Source organism: Lathamus discolor, chromosome 3, assembly GCF_037157495.1.
Source record: "Lathamus discolor isolate bLatDis1 chromosome 3, bLatDis1.hap1, whole genome shotgun sequence".
Taxonomy (NCBI): Eukaryota; Metazoa; Chordata; class Aves; order Psittaciformes; family Psittacidae; genus Lathamus; species Lathamus discolor.
The window spans coordinates 60,467,319-60,480,498 of NC_088886.1; the positions used below are offsets into that span (position 1 = coordinate 60,467,319).

The following is a 13,180-nucleotide window of genomic DNA, read 5'->3' on the forward strand; positions in this document are numbered from 1 at the left end:
GTAGCTGACACTACCTTAGCACATCAACTTCTCTGCCATAACACACACAAAAAAAAGAAAGTCAGAGCTACATAACAGCTTCAGCTCCACAGCCATGGCCTACATGAAGACATGGGCCCCTCACCCGCCAGACAACAGCCAGCTGCTACAGGATAACAACAATAACTGCTACAACAACAGCCCAGGACAACAACCAAAGGACCGCCCGAGGCCGCAGAGCGAACCCGAGAGAGCCGCACACGGCACCGCACCCGCAGCGCCGCTTTACCTCAGCGCCCAGGAGGGGCGCCGGGCGCCATCACAGCATTCAAGAAGGAAACACCGCCAACAATCTCGCGAGGGCGTGCGTGCGACTTGAGGAGCTCAGCGTAACCGCCCCCGCCGGCACGTGCCTTGAAAGGGCGGGGAGACGTGGTTGCGTGAGGGTTGTGAGGTGATGGCTTCGAGGGATCGTCTGCGTCCGCCCGCCGGAGGGCCTGAGGGCCTGAGGGCCTGAGGGCAGCTCGGATCTTCTCCTCAGCCTGGTGTCGTTGTTTCTGTGGGTGTAAGAGCCTGAGGTGAGATGCGACCCTGCCAGGGGTGCTGGGGCTGCGTTGCAGAAGTTAGTTAATTGAAAATAAGGTAGTTCTTTTGCTCACAAGCTAGCGATGGATTGTGTCTCTCTTCATTCTCTGCTGAGCACGAGTAATTAAAACGGCAGTTGACAATAGTTTCTTTCTCAGGTGTGTTTTCTGTGTTTACCTTCTTAATGCAGATATATGGTAGTGACCTTTTACAATGCAGATACCATTTAATATCAAAGTTTCTTTCATCGCTTGCTGTATATTATTGTTGTCTTATTAGTAGCTGTATCTTAATTGTGAAATTATATCTGTAATTCAAATGATCTTTTGTTTGTGGCTATTCAGTGTGATTTGATGTCATGGCAGCCTTCAGGCTTTGTGTCCTGATGGGGAAAGTTGGTCTGAACATAGAAAAGATCCTCCAGTTTTGTTCTGCTCACAGTTCCTACTACTTGGCTTATACATAGTGGTGGTTGTGGGTTTGAGATTTCTCACTATCATTGTCTGTAGTGCAAGCACTATGAAAACATCTTTTTTGTTATGAAACAGGTATTTATGCATAAATTGATATTACTTTACAGTTTATTAGTGTGGTGGTTTGAATTAAATTTTTATTTGTAATTTCTGTCTTGTGAAATTTACCTGCGGAAGTTACACTAAAACATTACAGTCTGCATTTGAACTTAACTGACTTAGTCTTTATAACACAAGTTTATGTATCTGAACAAGGCTGATTTGAGTGTAGTAAGTGTGGAAGAGCACAGCATCTTCTTGATTTTGCTGCACTGTCCCCAAACTGGGTCTAGCTTTGAGAAATCAGTTTCCCTTTGGCTTCACAGTGGTGTTGATTACTGAAGCAGAAGTACTGGGGCAGTAATAAAGTTGTAGTTACAACACTTTTGAAAAAACATGACTAACCTTATTGAGTGTCAGACAAATCACTTATGCTTCCTGTGGTGGTGCATGGTTATAAGAGCTTGGAACTGGTTTAGGTAAGATTTTGTCAAGTTGGGCAAAATGCTGTTTCCCCCATGCACGCACCTTGATCTTGTCATTTAAAGGGATCAAATTTATTTGCTAGAGTGTTCCCTAGAATGTTCCACTTATTTTTAAGCAACAACACAGCAGGACCTATCTGAGATTATGTACATGTCTCAAGAGCTTAATTGGTTTTGAGATTTAAACATGCTACACAGGAATGTTAGGTAAGCTTAATCAGGTTAAGTTCCCTTTTCAGTAGTTCTCGTTGTATTTTTCAAGTATTAAATTTGCAAAAGGTAATTGTTTCTGACATCGGAGATACACTTGATGGGTATAGTACAGGAAGCCTGGAAGGAGTACAGAAAGTGTCTTCCAGGAGAGCATGTATGGCAGTCGTCTGTCCATAGACTCATAGAAATAGACCCTACGTGGATCTTGCATGAGTTGTAGCAGGCCTGTTGACTTTATGGTTGGAGTCCTCCTGGCTTAAACATCTTTGTCACCAGTGGAGAAGGTAAGGGAGCCCTTTGGAAAGGTACTGCAGAAGCATGTAGGATGAAATGACACTGTAACAATTGCACCTTTGAGTCTGATCTGGTCATTGCAATGAGATGGAATTAATATGTCTGGATGGCCAAGGCGGAAGTGCACTGTTCTAGACCTGTGTTCTGGGAAAGTCTTTCTTGTTTTCCAGATAGTAACTACTTTGTTATAATGAAGCTGATTTCTTCTGTACCTCCCTACCCCTACAATTAAGCAGTTAATTTAATATTCAAGTTTTAAGATTTTAAGTACTGGAATTCCCTGCACTTTAGAAGTTGAAGTTACTCTGGCAGTGTCAGCTGAACTGCTTTGCTTGTTCTGTACGGCTTAGTCCTGTTGGGCTATTTATTTCAGAGTGGAAAACAACAGCCCTCTTTTGAATTTGAACTAAGTAGAAGGGAAAATGTGTGAATTATTCTGCCCTCATTATGATTAAGTGCAATTTCTCATTGAGATCTGCCTTACAGTAGTGGTTTTCTACTCTAAAATTCAATGCTGCTTATAATAAAGTAATGTCATGAGAAATAAGTGACCCCTCTTAACAGTGACTTCTGTTGAAATAGATATCCTAATATCAAAGTATTCCTTACATAGGGAGTGGAAGAGGTTGTCTGGAAAATGCTGACTTCTTACTGATGGCCACTTTGTTCTGCAGCAAACAGTACATGACTAAACAGTTGGGGACTATTGTCTGTCTCCTCAACTGCACTGTTTTTTGGAACTCATCTCTGGCATTTTGCAGCTGATGTTAAAATGTGTATCTGCCCTTTTCAGGCAGTGGGAAATGCAGAATCTTGCTGGGAAGAAGCGGGGGGGGGGGGCAGGGATTAGTTCAAAGCAATCCTGTGGAGAACTTTCCCTTTTTCCATTCATGGAAAAGGAAACATAGGAAGATTATATTCTCAAACTTGAACTCTAAATTAGTAGAGAGAGCTGGATAAGCGAAAGACCTCACTTTCAGCAGCACTTCAATGAAGATTTCTATTTGGTATAACTGTTTACTCGTATATAAATTGTTCATTTCCTTTTCACTTGCCTTTTTGTAATCTCGTAAGTTAGCATCCAACCACAGCACAACTAAAGAAATAACCAAGAGCTGCTTTAAGTCAAGCCTAGTTAGGCCCTCACTACTATAACCTCCATGATTCTCTGCAGCTAGAACTTCACAGCATTTTTTTGTGACTGCTGTGATACATAATTTTGAGTTTGATGGTATTTCTGTATGTATTGCTGGGCTGCCGTGCCTTGTGCACCAAAAAAAAATATTAAAAAACCCTCAATGAGGAATAAAAGTATAAGACTGCAGGGAGTAAAAAGCAGTGTGTTCTGTGCAATTGTATTTTATTTTGATTTCTAAAGGCCAGCGTGGTTGGGAAAAGAAGGGAGAATTGAAGAGGTCTATGCGTCACCAATGTTTCCCCAAAGTGGTGAAGAAGTAAAAGGCTGTATCCAGTGGCTTTATAATAGACAGGAACTTTGATATAATCTACCCTGATGCTACTCTTCCCGAAGTTAAGGTTTCCTACTATTTTGCTGATCAAGTTATTCATAAGTCTAGGAAGAAGAAAAAAACACCTCCTGACTTACTTGAAGATTGGTAGATTCAGCTTGAAAGTTCATAGCTGTTGAAACATCAATGCAATTGAAATTAGAGTAGTTTATAATAAGCTAGTCGTAAGTGCCTTGCTCTGTAAAGGTATTTCTCAGAAAGGGTTCTCTAGATTAAAAAACAAAAACAAAAACAAAGGCTAAAACTGGATTTGGTGAACCTATATTAAGCTGCATTAAATCTGCTTTAAAATAGTTTCCTTAAGTAGAGAATATGTCCATTACTGTGTGAACATATGGTATGATTATTTTAAACTCAGAAAATACCAGGAATAGGAGCCTGACTTCATATCTTTTATGGTATCTGAGCTTCTGAATCACTTGTCTTCAGACTGCAAATCCATTGGTGTATAACCTCAGTGAGTGTTTCAGCTTTTTTTTTTAGGAGTTCTACGTCATGTAAAATGCATTTGTTGGAGTTAATCTTTTATTAGTAAGAACCTTAGATGCTTAGAAAGCGCACATATAGGGTCTGGTTTTAGGCATTTAAGTGTGAAATTTTGAAGAAAAATACTTTGAAATATTCACTGGCTGAGCCTGGGGTATTAAGGTATCTGCCGTCACTAATATTTGCTTCAGCGTTTTAACTAATTCTGTCAGAGAACCACCAGGTCCTCCAATGTGATCTCTGTCTTGTATGTGACTACTTAACATATAGTTCTGTAGCTCCAAGGTATCTGTAATTTAGTATTAAAGAAAACCATGAGATATTATAGGACAGCATAAGTGCCCGTCTTGATCCTGGTCAAGGCCTCTAAAGTGAGGGCACTAATAGGTGGCAAAATATAATTTGATAATTTGAGAATTCCTGTCAGAACTTGTGTAATGTTGTCAAAATCTAATTTGAAGTCTGAGCTACTTAAGGATTCTATGCTTGCAAACAGTTTTCCCAGCAAGATCATACAGCAGATGTCCTCTTGTCTGAAAGCTAAAGCAGCTTTCCCATTTTCCTTGTAAATTTCATGAAAAGCAAGGGAGAGTTCCTTGATAGAAGTAGAGCTGTTTCAGGGCCTGTCCTGATTATTGGAAAACTTTTGCTGAAGAATTAGTATATATTGATATAAGCAAGGGCCAGCCTGAGAGGATTGGGCAGTTTGACCCTAGCATGGCTTAGTGGTGACTTTTCTTATGGATTTGTGGGAGGACAAATACAGTACAGTATTCTAATCTTGGAAACCAGCTTCACAGTCCCATAGCTATCTGTGGCAATTAAAAAGCAAACTGGTGCTGATGTGGCTTTGTGGGTGGGTGCTGCTTTCTCTGGACATTTGCTTTTACTCACAGAAATGTTGGCAGAGTTTTAAGCTTTCTAAAAGAGATGGTTTTGAATTGGGGATGTGGTAGAGCTAGGCTCAGTGTATAACCCCTTGTATATTTTCTTAACTGCTCATTAAATATTGGACTAGGATGGTTCTACAAAGTATAAAAAAGCTGTGATTTGGCTGATGCCTCTATATGCAAGTACAGTATAAGTATTAGCAAACTCTTTTTTGTGATTAGAAAAAAAGGGGGGGGGAGAGAAGTCAAGGGGGACAAGAAGCTTATGTCTTAAGAGCTAAATTGAAAAACGGGAAAGGATTCTCTTTTTTATATTTTTTTCTTTTTTTTCAGAGTAGAACATGAAGTATTCACTTTTTTCCCCACTGAGAACTCTGTTAAAGTCTGGTTTGCTCTTGCATCCAATCCATTGTAGTTGCTGCGGTTTTTTTCTGTGATTTTAAGACTTCACCAAAGATCAGAATCTTAATGGTACTCCCTATGCGTGCTTGTTATGTTGATGAGAAAAGGAGATGATGCTTGAGAAAGAGGTGTTCAGGATGTTCATTTACAGCTGTATTAAGGTAGTCTTTGACAGTACCAGAGCAAATAAATTTGGTTTAACTGGCTTGTAGTATAATAAAATTGATAGCATTTTTCTAAATGTACAAACAAATGCTTTGTTAGAGACAGATGATTCTGGAAAGAAGTCTTTTCTGAGAAAGAAGGGAAAGTAGGTTTGGAGAACAAAAGGTCAGCTGAAGAGAGTTCTGAGTGCCAGGAATGGGATATTGATTTTTTTTTTCTTTTTTTCCCCTTATCTATGTAAAATCATCCTTAATTTGTTCCCTCCAGCCACTGACAAGGCTTATTCTGATCCCTGTCTGAAGAAAATGAATAGGAGCTTACAAAAAAGCTGTAATATGGAAAACAGGTTCTTTCTTCAGGGAAGAAAAGGTTTTGATTGTGATTAAAAGTGCTTTTACTGACTAAGCATTCAAGTAGGTGTAATTTCTAATTACTTTAATTATCTCATCATGATTATAGCACTGGAGCTATTTTAATCATGTGTGTAACTTACAAAATTAATTTTCAAGATTCATTATGAAACTTGTAACCATGAATATAAAGCTGTAGTTCTTCTGTAGTTATTATATATAGATATTTTTGACATTAAACTTCATTGACTCCGTATGAAACACTGATAACACAACCTTAGCAGATGAATAAATCTGGGTTTGTTGTTGGTGGTTTTTTTTTTTTTAAGAACTAAAGACTGTGTTTTATGGCCTTTTAAGGTCATAGGGATCCCATTCTGATTTCACTACCTAGTGATACAGAAATTCACCTGATGTTTCCTGACCCAGACAACTATCTTCTGGTTACGTGTCTTCAAAACATTTAGGTTGGTATAGTTTACTTATATGAATATGCCTGCTGTAAATCTCGCAGTGAGGAAGCAGTAACTAGTTGCAGCCTGGCCCTTCTGGCCAGGCTTTTTTGTCAGGTGCATTTTCATACCTGTGCTCTGACAGGTGCGGTTTCTGGCCCTAGTTTAACAGCCTCAAGTTGAAGTGTAATGCATCCCAAAGACTCTGTAGCTAGACATAATGACTAGCTATAGAAGAATTTAGCTATATATTAGATTATAAAAAATTTAGTTTCAGCAGGCTAGAGATAATGTTGGGAGATGACATATCTATCAGTGAAAGATGTGGGGAGGTGTGTTAAGAAGTAGAGATACTCCAGTCTGAGTGTTAGACCTGTGAAAGTTTAGCTGTAAAAATGATGTGATATTGTAGAGGCCAGGAAGAAGCTTTAAATAAGTGTTAAACTGCACAGAATTCTTTATCTACCTGAAATTTTTGTTGAGCTAATGCATGGGTTATGCACAGAATACCTGGCTTGTTTTTACCTTTATAGCCAAGATGAAGCCAGTTGCATTATAGAACAGCCTGAACTCTGAACTTAGTCTCTAGGTTGCTAGAGTCATAGTATCATGGAATGGTTAATATTAGAAGGAACCTTAAAGGTCATCCAGTTGAAACCCTCTGCTGCAGGCAGGGACACCTTCCACTAGACCAGATTGCTCAAAGCCCTGTCCATCCTGGCCTTGAACAGTGCCAGGGATGGGGCAGCCACAGCTTCTCTGGGCAACCTGTGCCAGGGCCTCACCACCCTCATAGTAAAGGGGTTTTTTTCCTAATATCTAGTCTAAATCTCCTCTCTGTTGGTTTAAAGCCATTTCCCCTTATCCTGTCACTCCATGCCCTTGTATAAAGTACCTCTTCAGATTTCTTATTGGCCCCTTTAGGTACTGGAAGGCTGCTATAACATCTCCCCTGAGTCTTCTCCAGGATGAACAAGTGAACAAATGTGTCCTCATTTACATAGTACAGGTTGCTTCTCAAAATTAAATATTATGTGTACAATATGAAGCTTAAATTAGGATGTTACTGTATACTTAAGTCATTAGTGGTGTTTGGTTTTAAATCCAGATTCTGCAGCTGTTTTGTGAAATTGTAAGAAGTTACTCCTTTCACTAGAGAAAGGATTTGTTCTTCATGTAATTGAGAATATGACATTCATACTGAAGGTTCTCTAGCACATGTAATATTCATGATGGATTGTTTAATTATCCATATAATTTATGACACTTCTATGAAAAGCAGACCATTTCATTGGTAAGAATAAGGCATTCCTAGGCTGCAAGAGTAATTGTTGGGGTGTTGCCAGTTTTGGCTAGATCTGGAGAGCTCTGAGGAAGAAAAACATAAGCCTCTATTTTAATGGAATCCATTGTGTGGCTTGGAGCTGTCAGGATCCTGACGAATTATGTTTGCAAGAAGAGTAACTGATTCACTGCTAATGCATTACAGAATGTTATATTGATTGTAGTTCTGGCATATAGAATCTATAAAACTTCTCAGCAGGTATGGAAATTTACATTGCAAATGAAGAATTAGTAACTGTTATGTAGAAGCCTTAAGTGAATTAAACTGCTCTTAGATTTTAAATCTCAATTGACTTCTGCGTTCTCTGTGTCAGGATTCATGCTGTCTAGTACTGCAAAGCACCAATTATTGTCCCCCCTTTATTAAGGTTGGTTCACATCCATTATAAATATGCAAAATATTTCTTAAAATGATCTGTCCAGAATATCTGTGGCTTTGGGAAAGAAATAAATGTGAAATTAGTAGATAAAGTGAAAGCATATAGTTAAATTTCCACCCTATGCTGATGTTTTCTAATGACTACAGAACTTGAAGGGACAATGCTTCTCTACAGTTTTGTAACCATGCTGACATATCTTGTGCTTCTTGAAACAATCAGATATACTTACTGATAATTATTAATTTCATGTCACAGAAAGGGTGCTTTAGTACAGAAGGATACCTTTGTTTTTATTTTTATTTTATTTTTAAGAGAGACTGGTTTGTGTATTTGTAGAGACTCTTTCAAGTGCAGGGAAAAACTTTTGCTTTAATCAGTACTGATATAGGGGGTGTGTTTGGAGTGTGTGGTCTTGGGGTTTTATGGTAGGGAAAGAAGTCTTGTTCACCCTTGGCTAAAAATAAACTATCTGATGTTTGGCAAGCATTGGTTCCGTTTTGTGCTCTGTTGCAAACTTTCTTTGTCAGGAGAAGCATATTATCAGGTCTGTATGATATTTGCTATATTACAGGATGATATTGTTTTGCACCTAGTGAGGGGAACATGAGGTTAGTTCTGTGCCCAAATTTCTAATGGGCTGAAGTTCTACTCCAGCAGCAGCAGCCATCCTTTCCCGGGAGCACCATGTGTCAAACTTCATCTTAAAGAACCAGAAATGTAAAATAAAAAAAACACTGGAAAGCAATTTACAAGTGACTGATGGAACATAAATGGGTATTGTGTCTGTCAGACATGCCTTGTATGACCTTAGAGACTATGTGATTTTCTACATCTTTCTTACGTGTTAAGTAGAGGTAGGACCCTTCACTGGTATCTTATATTTTGTATTTAGAGGTTAAACTTCAAGAGGTGCAGAATCTTGCTGCTAGCAGAGGAGTGGGGTTTTAATCTGAGGCATCTGGTTATATAATATAATCTGTAAAGAGGTTTAGGTGAGCCAACTCGATGCCACTAAAACCTGAGGACCACTTCTTTCTAATGTTTTCAAAGTGCAACCTTGTGTACCTTTGTATATTTTAATACCAGATAAGCTTTATTCCAGTGAATATAAAATTAAGTACTGTCTTATATTCTGGGAACACTGTTCTAGAAAGTGCGGATGCTACTAACAGTAATACCAGAGGGTTACTTACTATTTTTAATTTAATGCCAGAAATATCTATAAACTGCTGGTTTCTCTTTCTACTCTGTCACTTTTATAACAGAAGTCCTATAATCGTGTGTGTTTATAGACAGAATCTTTTAGTCAATAGAAGCTTTTATTGACTTGCAGGGAGTTCAGTATTTGGTTAACATTAAAATAGCTGGCTAATGGGAGAGCTCTGTCAAGTGACTGAGCCCTATAAAATGGGTAGATAAATGTTTGTGAACAGAGACATTTAGTCTGTCCTGACTTTCTGTTTGCCCCTGGTGTTAGTTATCTCTCTACCCTGTGCTTTTGTCAAAAGGATAAGGATTTTCAGTTTGGGATTTTTGTGTCGTTAGCTGTTTTGAAGTAAGTGAGTTTAAGTGTGACAATTTGGAGTAGTTTGAGCACTAGACTGTAAAGATACTAATCTGAGTCACTTTGGGAACCAATAGGTGCAGCATGAACTCTCTCAAATAACAGTGTTCTATAGAGACAGCAAAGATCTAGGATTTAAGTTCAGGTCAAACTATCGAACCAACTATTCAACTGGACAGCAGTGAAAACATTGATTGGTTCCTGCAGAGCATGGTATTTGCAGATAGCACAAGAAACCAAACTATAGTTTCTGGTGTTATGCTAATGAACTTTGTGGCTTAAATCAACTGAGATAAATGACTGGTGAAGAAACAGCTTAGAAGAATATCTATCGGATTTGGAAAATAAAATAAAATGGGAAGCAGTATATAAAAAGGACTGTTGAGCTTTCTGAGCAACTTCAATTAGGTTGGGCTATTTTTATACTGCAGGCAACTCATACAGAAGTTAAAGTCTCTCAGTTCTGTCTTTTACTCTTTTAATAGACTGATTGTAAGTATGAGTGAAGAAAGCAGTACTACATTACCAGCCTGCAGTATGAAGAGAGAACCATGTGAAAACAAGACTGGCTTTGCCTTAGTTTGTGACTTGGCCCATGTCAGGGTGCAAGATGTATCCTTAAGCATGTGTGTGTTGACAAGGTATAAAAGAAAAATTATAATGTTAGAATTGGTTAAGAAACATGCAATAGTGTTAAATAAGTCTTGATAAAGTCTAATGTGATACTTCATCTAATGGAACCTAAATTTACAGATGCCAGTGTTTTCAAAATCCACAACTGAAAGGGTATCTTGGCTGGACTTTACAAAAAGGTCAGAGTAAGTCTTCAAAATTAAAACCATTACATAATTCACATATGTTTTTAATAACATCAAGAATGTTAGTATTTTAATGGGGATGCATAGATAATGGAACAATTAGGCTGTCAAAAATTGAAACTGCATTATTCAAAATTCAGCTGTGCTGCAAAACAATAGTGTTAATGGTGGGTTACAGTATAAATTTCATGAAATTAAAACATTTTTCCCCAAACTTACTTTGTCATTAAGAAATAAAGCTGTCTGAATTTTGAAGTGGTAACAGGGATATTTGTGGTGAGCGTAGATCATTTTAGCTTCCCCTATGTGCAGAGGTTGAGCACAATAAGTGACAACATTTGTGAATAAATCATGGGAATGTGAGTTTTTAACCTTTTGAAATTTATTTAGTAGAGCTGTGCAAGTGCAACAGGAAAGGATTGATAGAGGTGGGGTTTGTTGTAGGAAGACGGTTCTAGGACTTTATGGCTGGTGGATACTTAACCTTTACTTTGGCTCTTTCAGTGTGAACAAGATGAGTCAGGTTCTGTCCTAGGACCACAGCAAAGTAACTTTACAATATTCTTAGTTTTTACTTCTCCTGTAAAGTAGATGTTCCTGTCTCGTTGGAATTCTGAACACTTCATTTTGTCAGCATGGCTTCTCTGATGTGGCCACCAGAACTCCACACTGGAAAAACACTTGAAAACTTTGTCACTTGACTACACCAAGTTACTGATCCAACTCTGAAATTTTAAAAGATTTTACTATGACTTTCTGCTATGTGTCTGTCTGGCATTTGCTGTTACAGGCAATAGTGCTCTACAACTATATGGTGTATTTAGCACAGTATCTTAAAAGCACAAGTAACTTAATACAGTTTAACATTAAATTTTAAGTTTTAAGTTATGTACAACATTCTGAGGTTAATTCTGAGCAAGTCCATATTGGATGCTGCTGAATTTCCAACCTGTATATTCTGTTAGAAGTTGCATTCAGAGTTCACCAAGTCATTGGAAACATATGTGGTGCTTAACTATTATGTCCTTGCATCCCTTTTCTTGTATGTCTCCAGCATGCCTGACTGAAAGATAAAAAGGAGATATTTTATCCCAATTAGCATGAAAGAGTGATTTTTACATTTGAAGGAAATACTGCTGTGTAAATTCTGGCAGTGCCAAGTGAGAGCCAGTTTTATCTCAGCCAAGGAAATTTATTTTACTGTATCTTGGCTGCCTTGGTATGGGATAGCAGGAAGGTAAAAAATATCCTCTTGAATGTTTGCATTTATAACCAGAGAAGGACAAATACTACTTTATACTCTTCTGTAGGATGAGACTTGGAAAATGAACTACTGGCTCTGTGTACCTTTTTTTTTCTTTTTTTAAAACTGGGGCTTTGGCCCACCTCTGTTAAGTTATCTTTTGCACTGGAGACACTGTACTGGCTTTGCTTTTCTTTTTTTCTGACTTCCTGTTAAATCCCCAAAGCATCCTGAGTCTAGGCCTTTGTCATTTGGTAAAGTATGGATAGGCCAAATTCAGTAGTTACCACTTAAGATGGTGGAATTCAACTAATCTGAAAATCCTGTGCAGCATTCTGCATGTTCTTAATGGGATTTGGTTGTGGGTTTTTTTTCTCTAGGGACTTTCAGTGCTGATAAAACAGTGCTGTTTGTCAACCATGAGTTGGGTTTGGAATTCTCTGCCAGGGCTCTTTCTTGATGAATCACTTGAATGAAACAGCTGAAGAAAATAACTTGGGTTTTTGACCTTATTTTAGTAAAATATTGTTGTACCTGATTACCACTGGTATCAGTTGGGTCTAAATGCCTCTAAAAATGGTATTTTCTAACGGTTATTCTAATTAGTTAATTTTTTTTTTTACATTGCTTTGCCACTGGATGCTGTTAAGGTGTGGAAGGTTTTCTGCCTGGCTCCTTTACCTTTGTAATCCTCAGCTGGTAAAAATGGAGACTTGTCAGCTGGAAAGATGTGCCTAAGGTCTGTTCCCAGCACAAAGGCTTCTGTTTGTAGAGTGGCTTCTTAGGGCAGTGGGGTCTTCAGATGTTGCAGCAGCTGTTGATGGTTCTTGCAAACTCAATAAAGAAGGTTAAAAGAAACTTAACTTTATGGAATTGTTCCAGTTCCCAAGGAATAAACGCAGTGTAACCAAGAATCTTGCCTACACATAGGCTTCTCTTAGAATTAACCAACAAAAACGTTGTCTGAGTCCAAGCAGAGGATATTGCTCTTCAGGTAGCTGGTGTGATATCAGAGACAATGACCAGAAAAACTGAGAACAGAGATTAAAAAGAAAACTGCGATGTAACAAGTATAGAGTGGTCACACTCTGCTTGAAATAAGGGCTTAATTTAAACTTAGTTTCTTGTGTGCTAATTAAATTGATTAGAAATATATGTTTTCATTTAACAACTGTGCTTCAGGAGAAGCATTTATTGCATAACTGTTGAAGTGCATGTGTTCTTGATCATTGATATTTCAATGTTCAATAATAAAAATGGATGTAATCTCAATGTGAAATCCATCCTACTTAGCCTAGAAAATTAAACACTTTCCAATAATGTTTATCAGCACTTCCCACTGTGGCTTGTGGTTAATTTGATCAAATGTAAGATTTTTCTCTTCTCACCTGTTAACAGATAAAATTGTGGGAGGGATATGTTGCTTCATTAACCCTGTGATTCTTTCATCTGGGTTAATTAGCATCTAAATTAGGGTTTCTAGTGTATT

At 38.1% G+C, this 13,180-nt stretch overlaps 1 long non-coding RNA gene across 1 annotated transcript in view; it reads left to right on the forward strand.

Annotated features, from left to right (window-relative positions):
• The first annotated feature begins 482 nt into the window (after positions 1-482).
• Positions 483-13,180, forward strand: part of LOC136012349 (uncharacterized) — a 70,455-nt gene continuing 57,757 nt past the window's right edge. The window contains exon 1 of the long non-coding RNA XR_010611682.1: positions 483-557. This is a non-coding gene — a long non-coding RNA (uncharacterized LOC136012349). The remainder of the gene's footprint in view (positions 558-13,180) is intronic.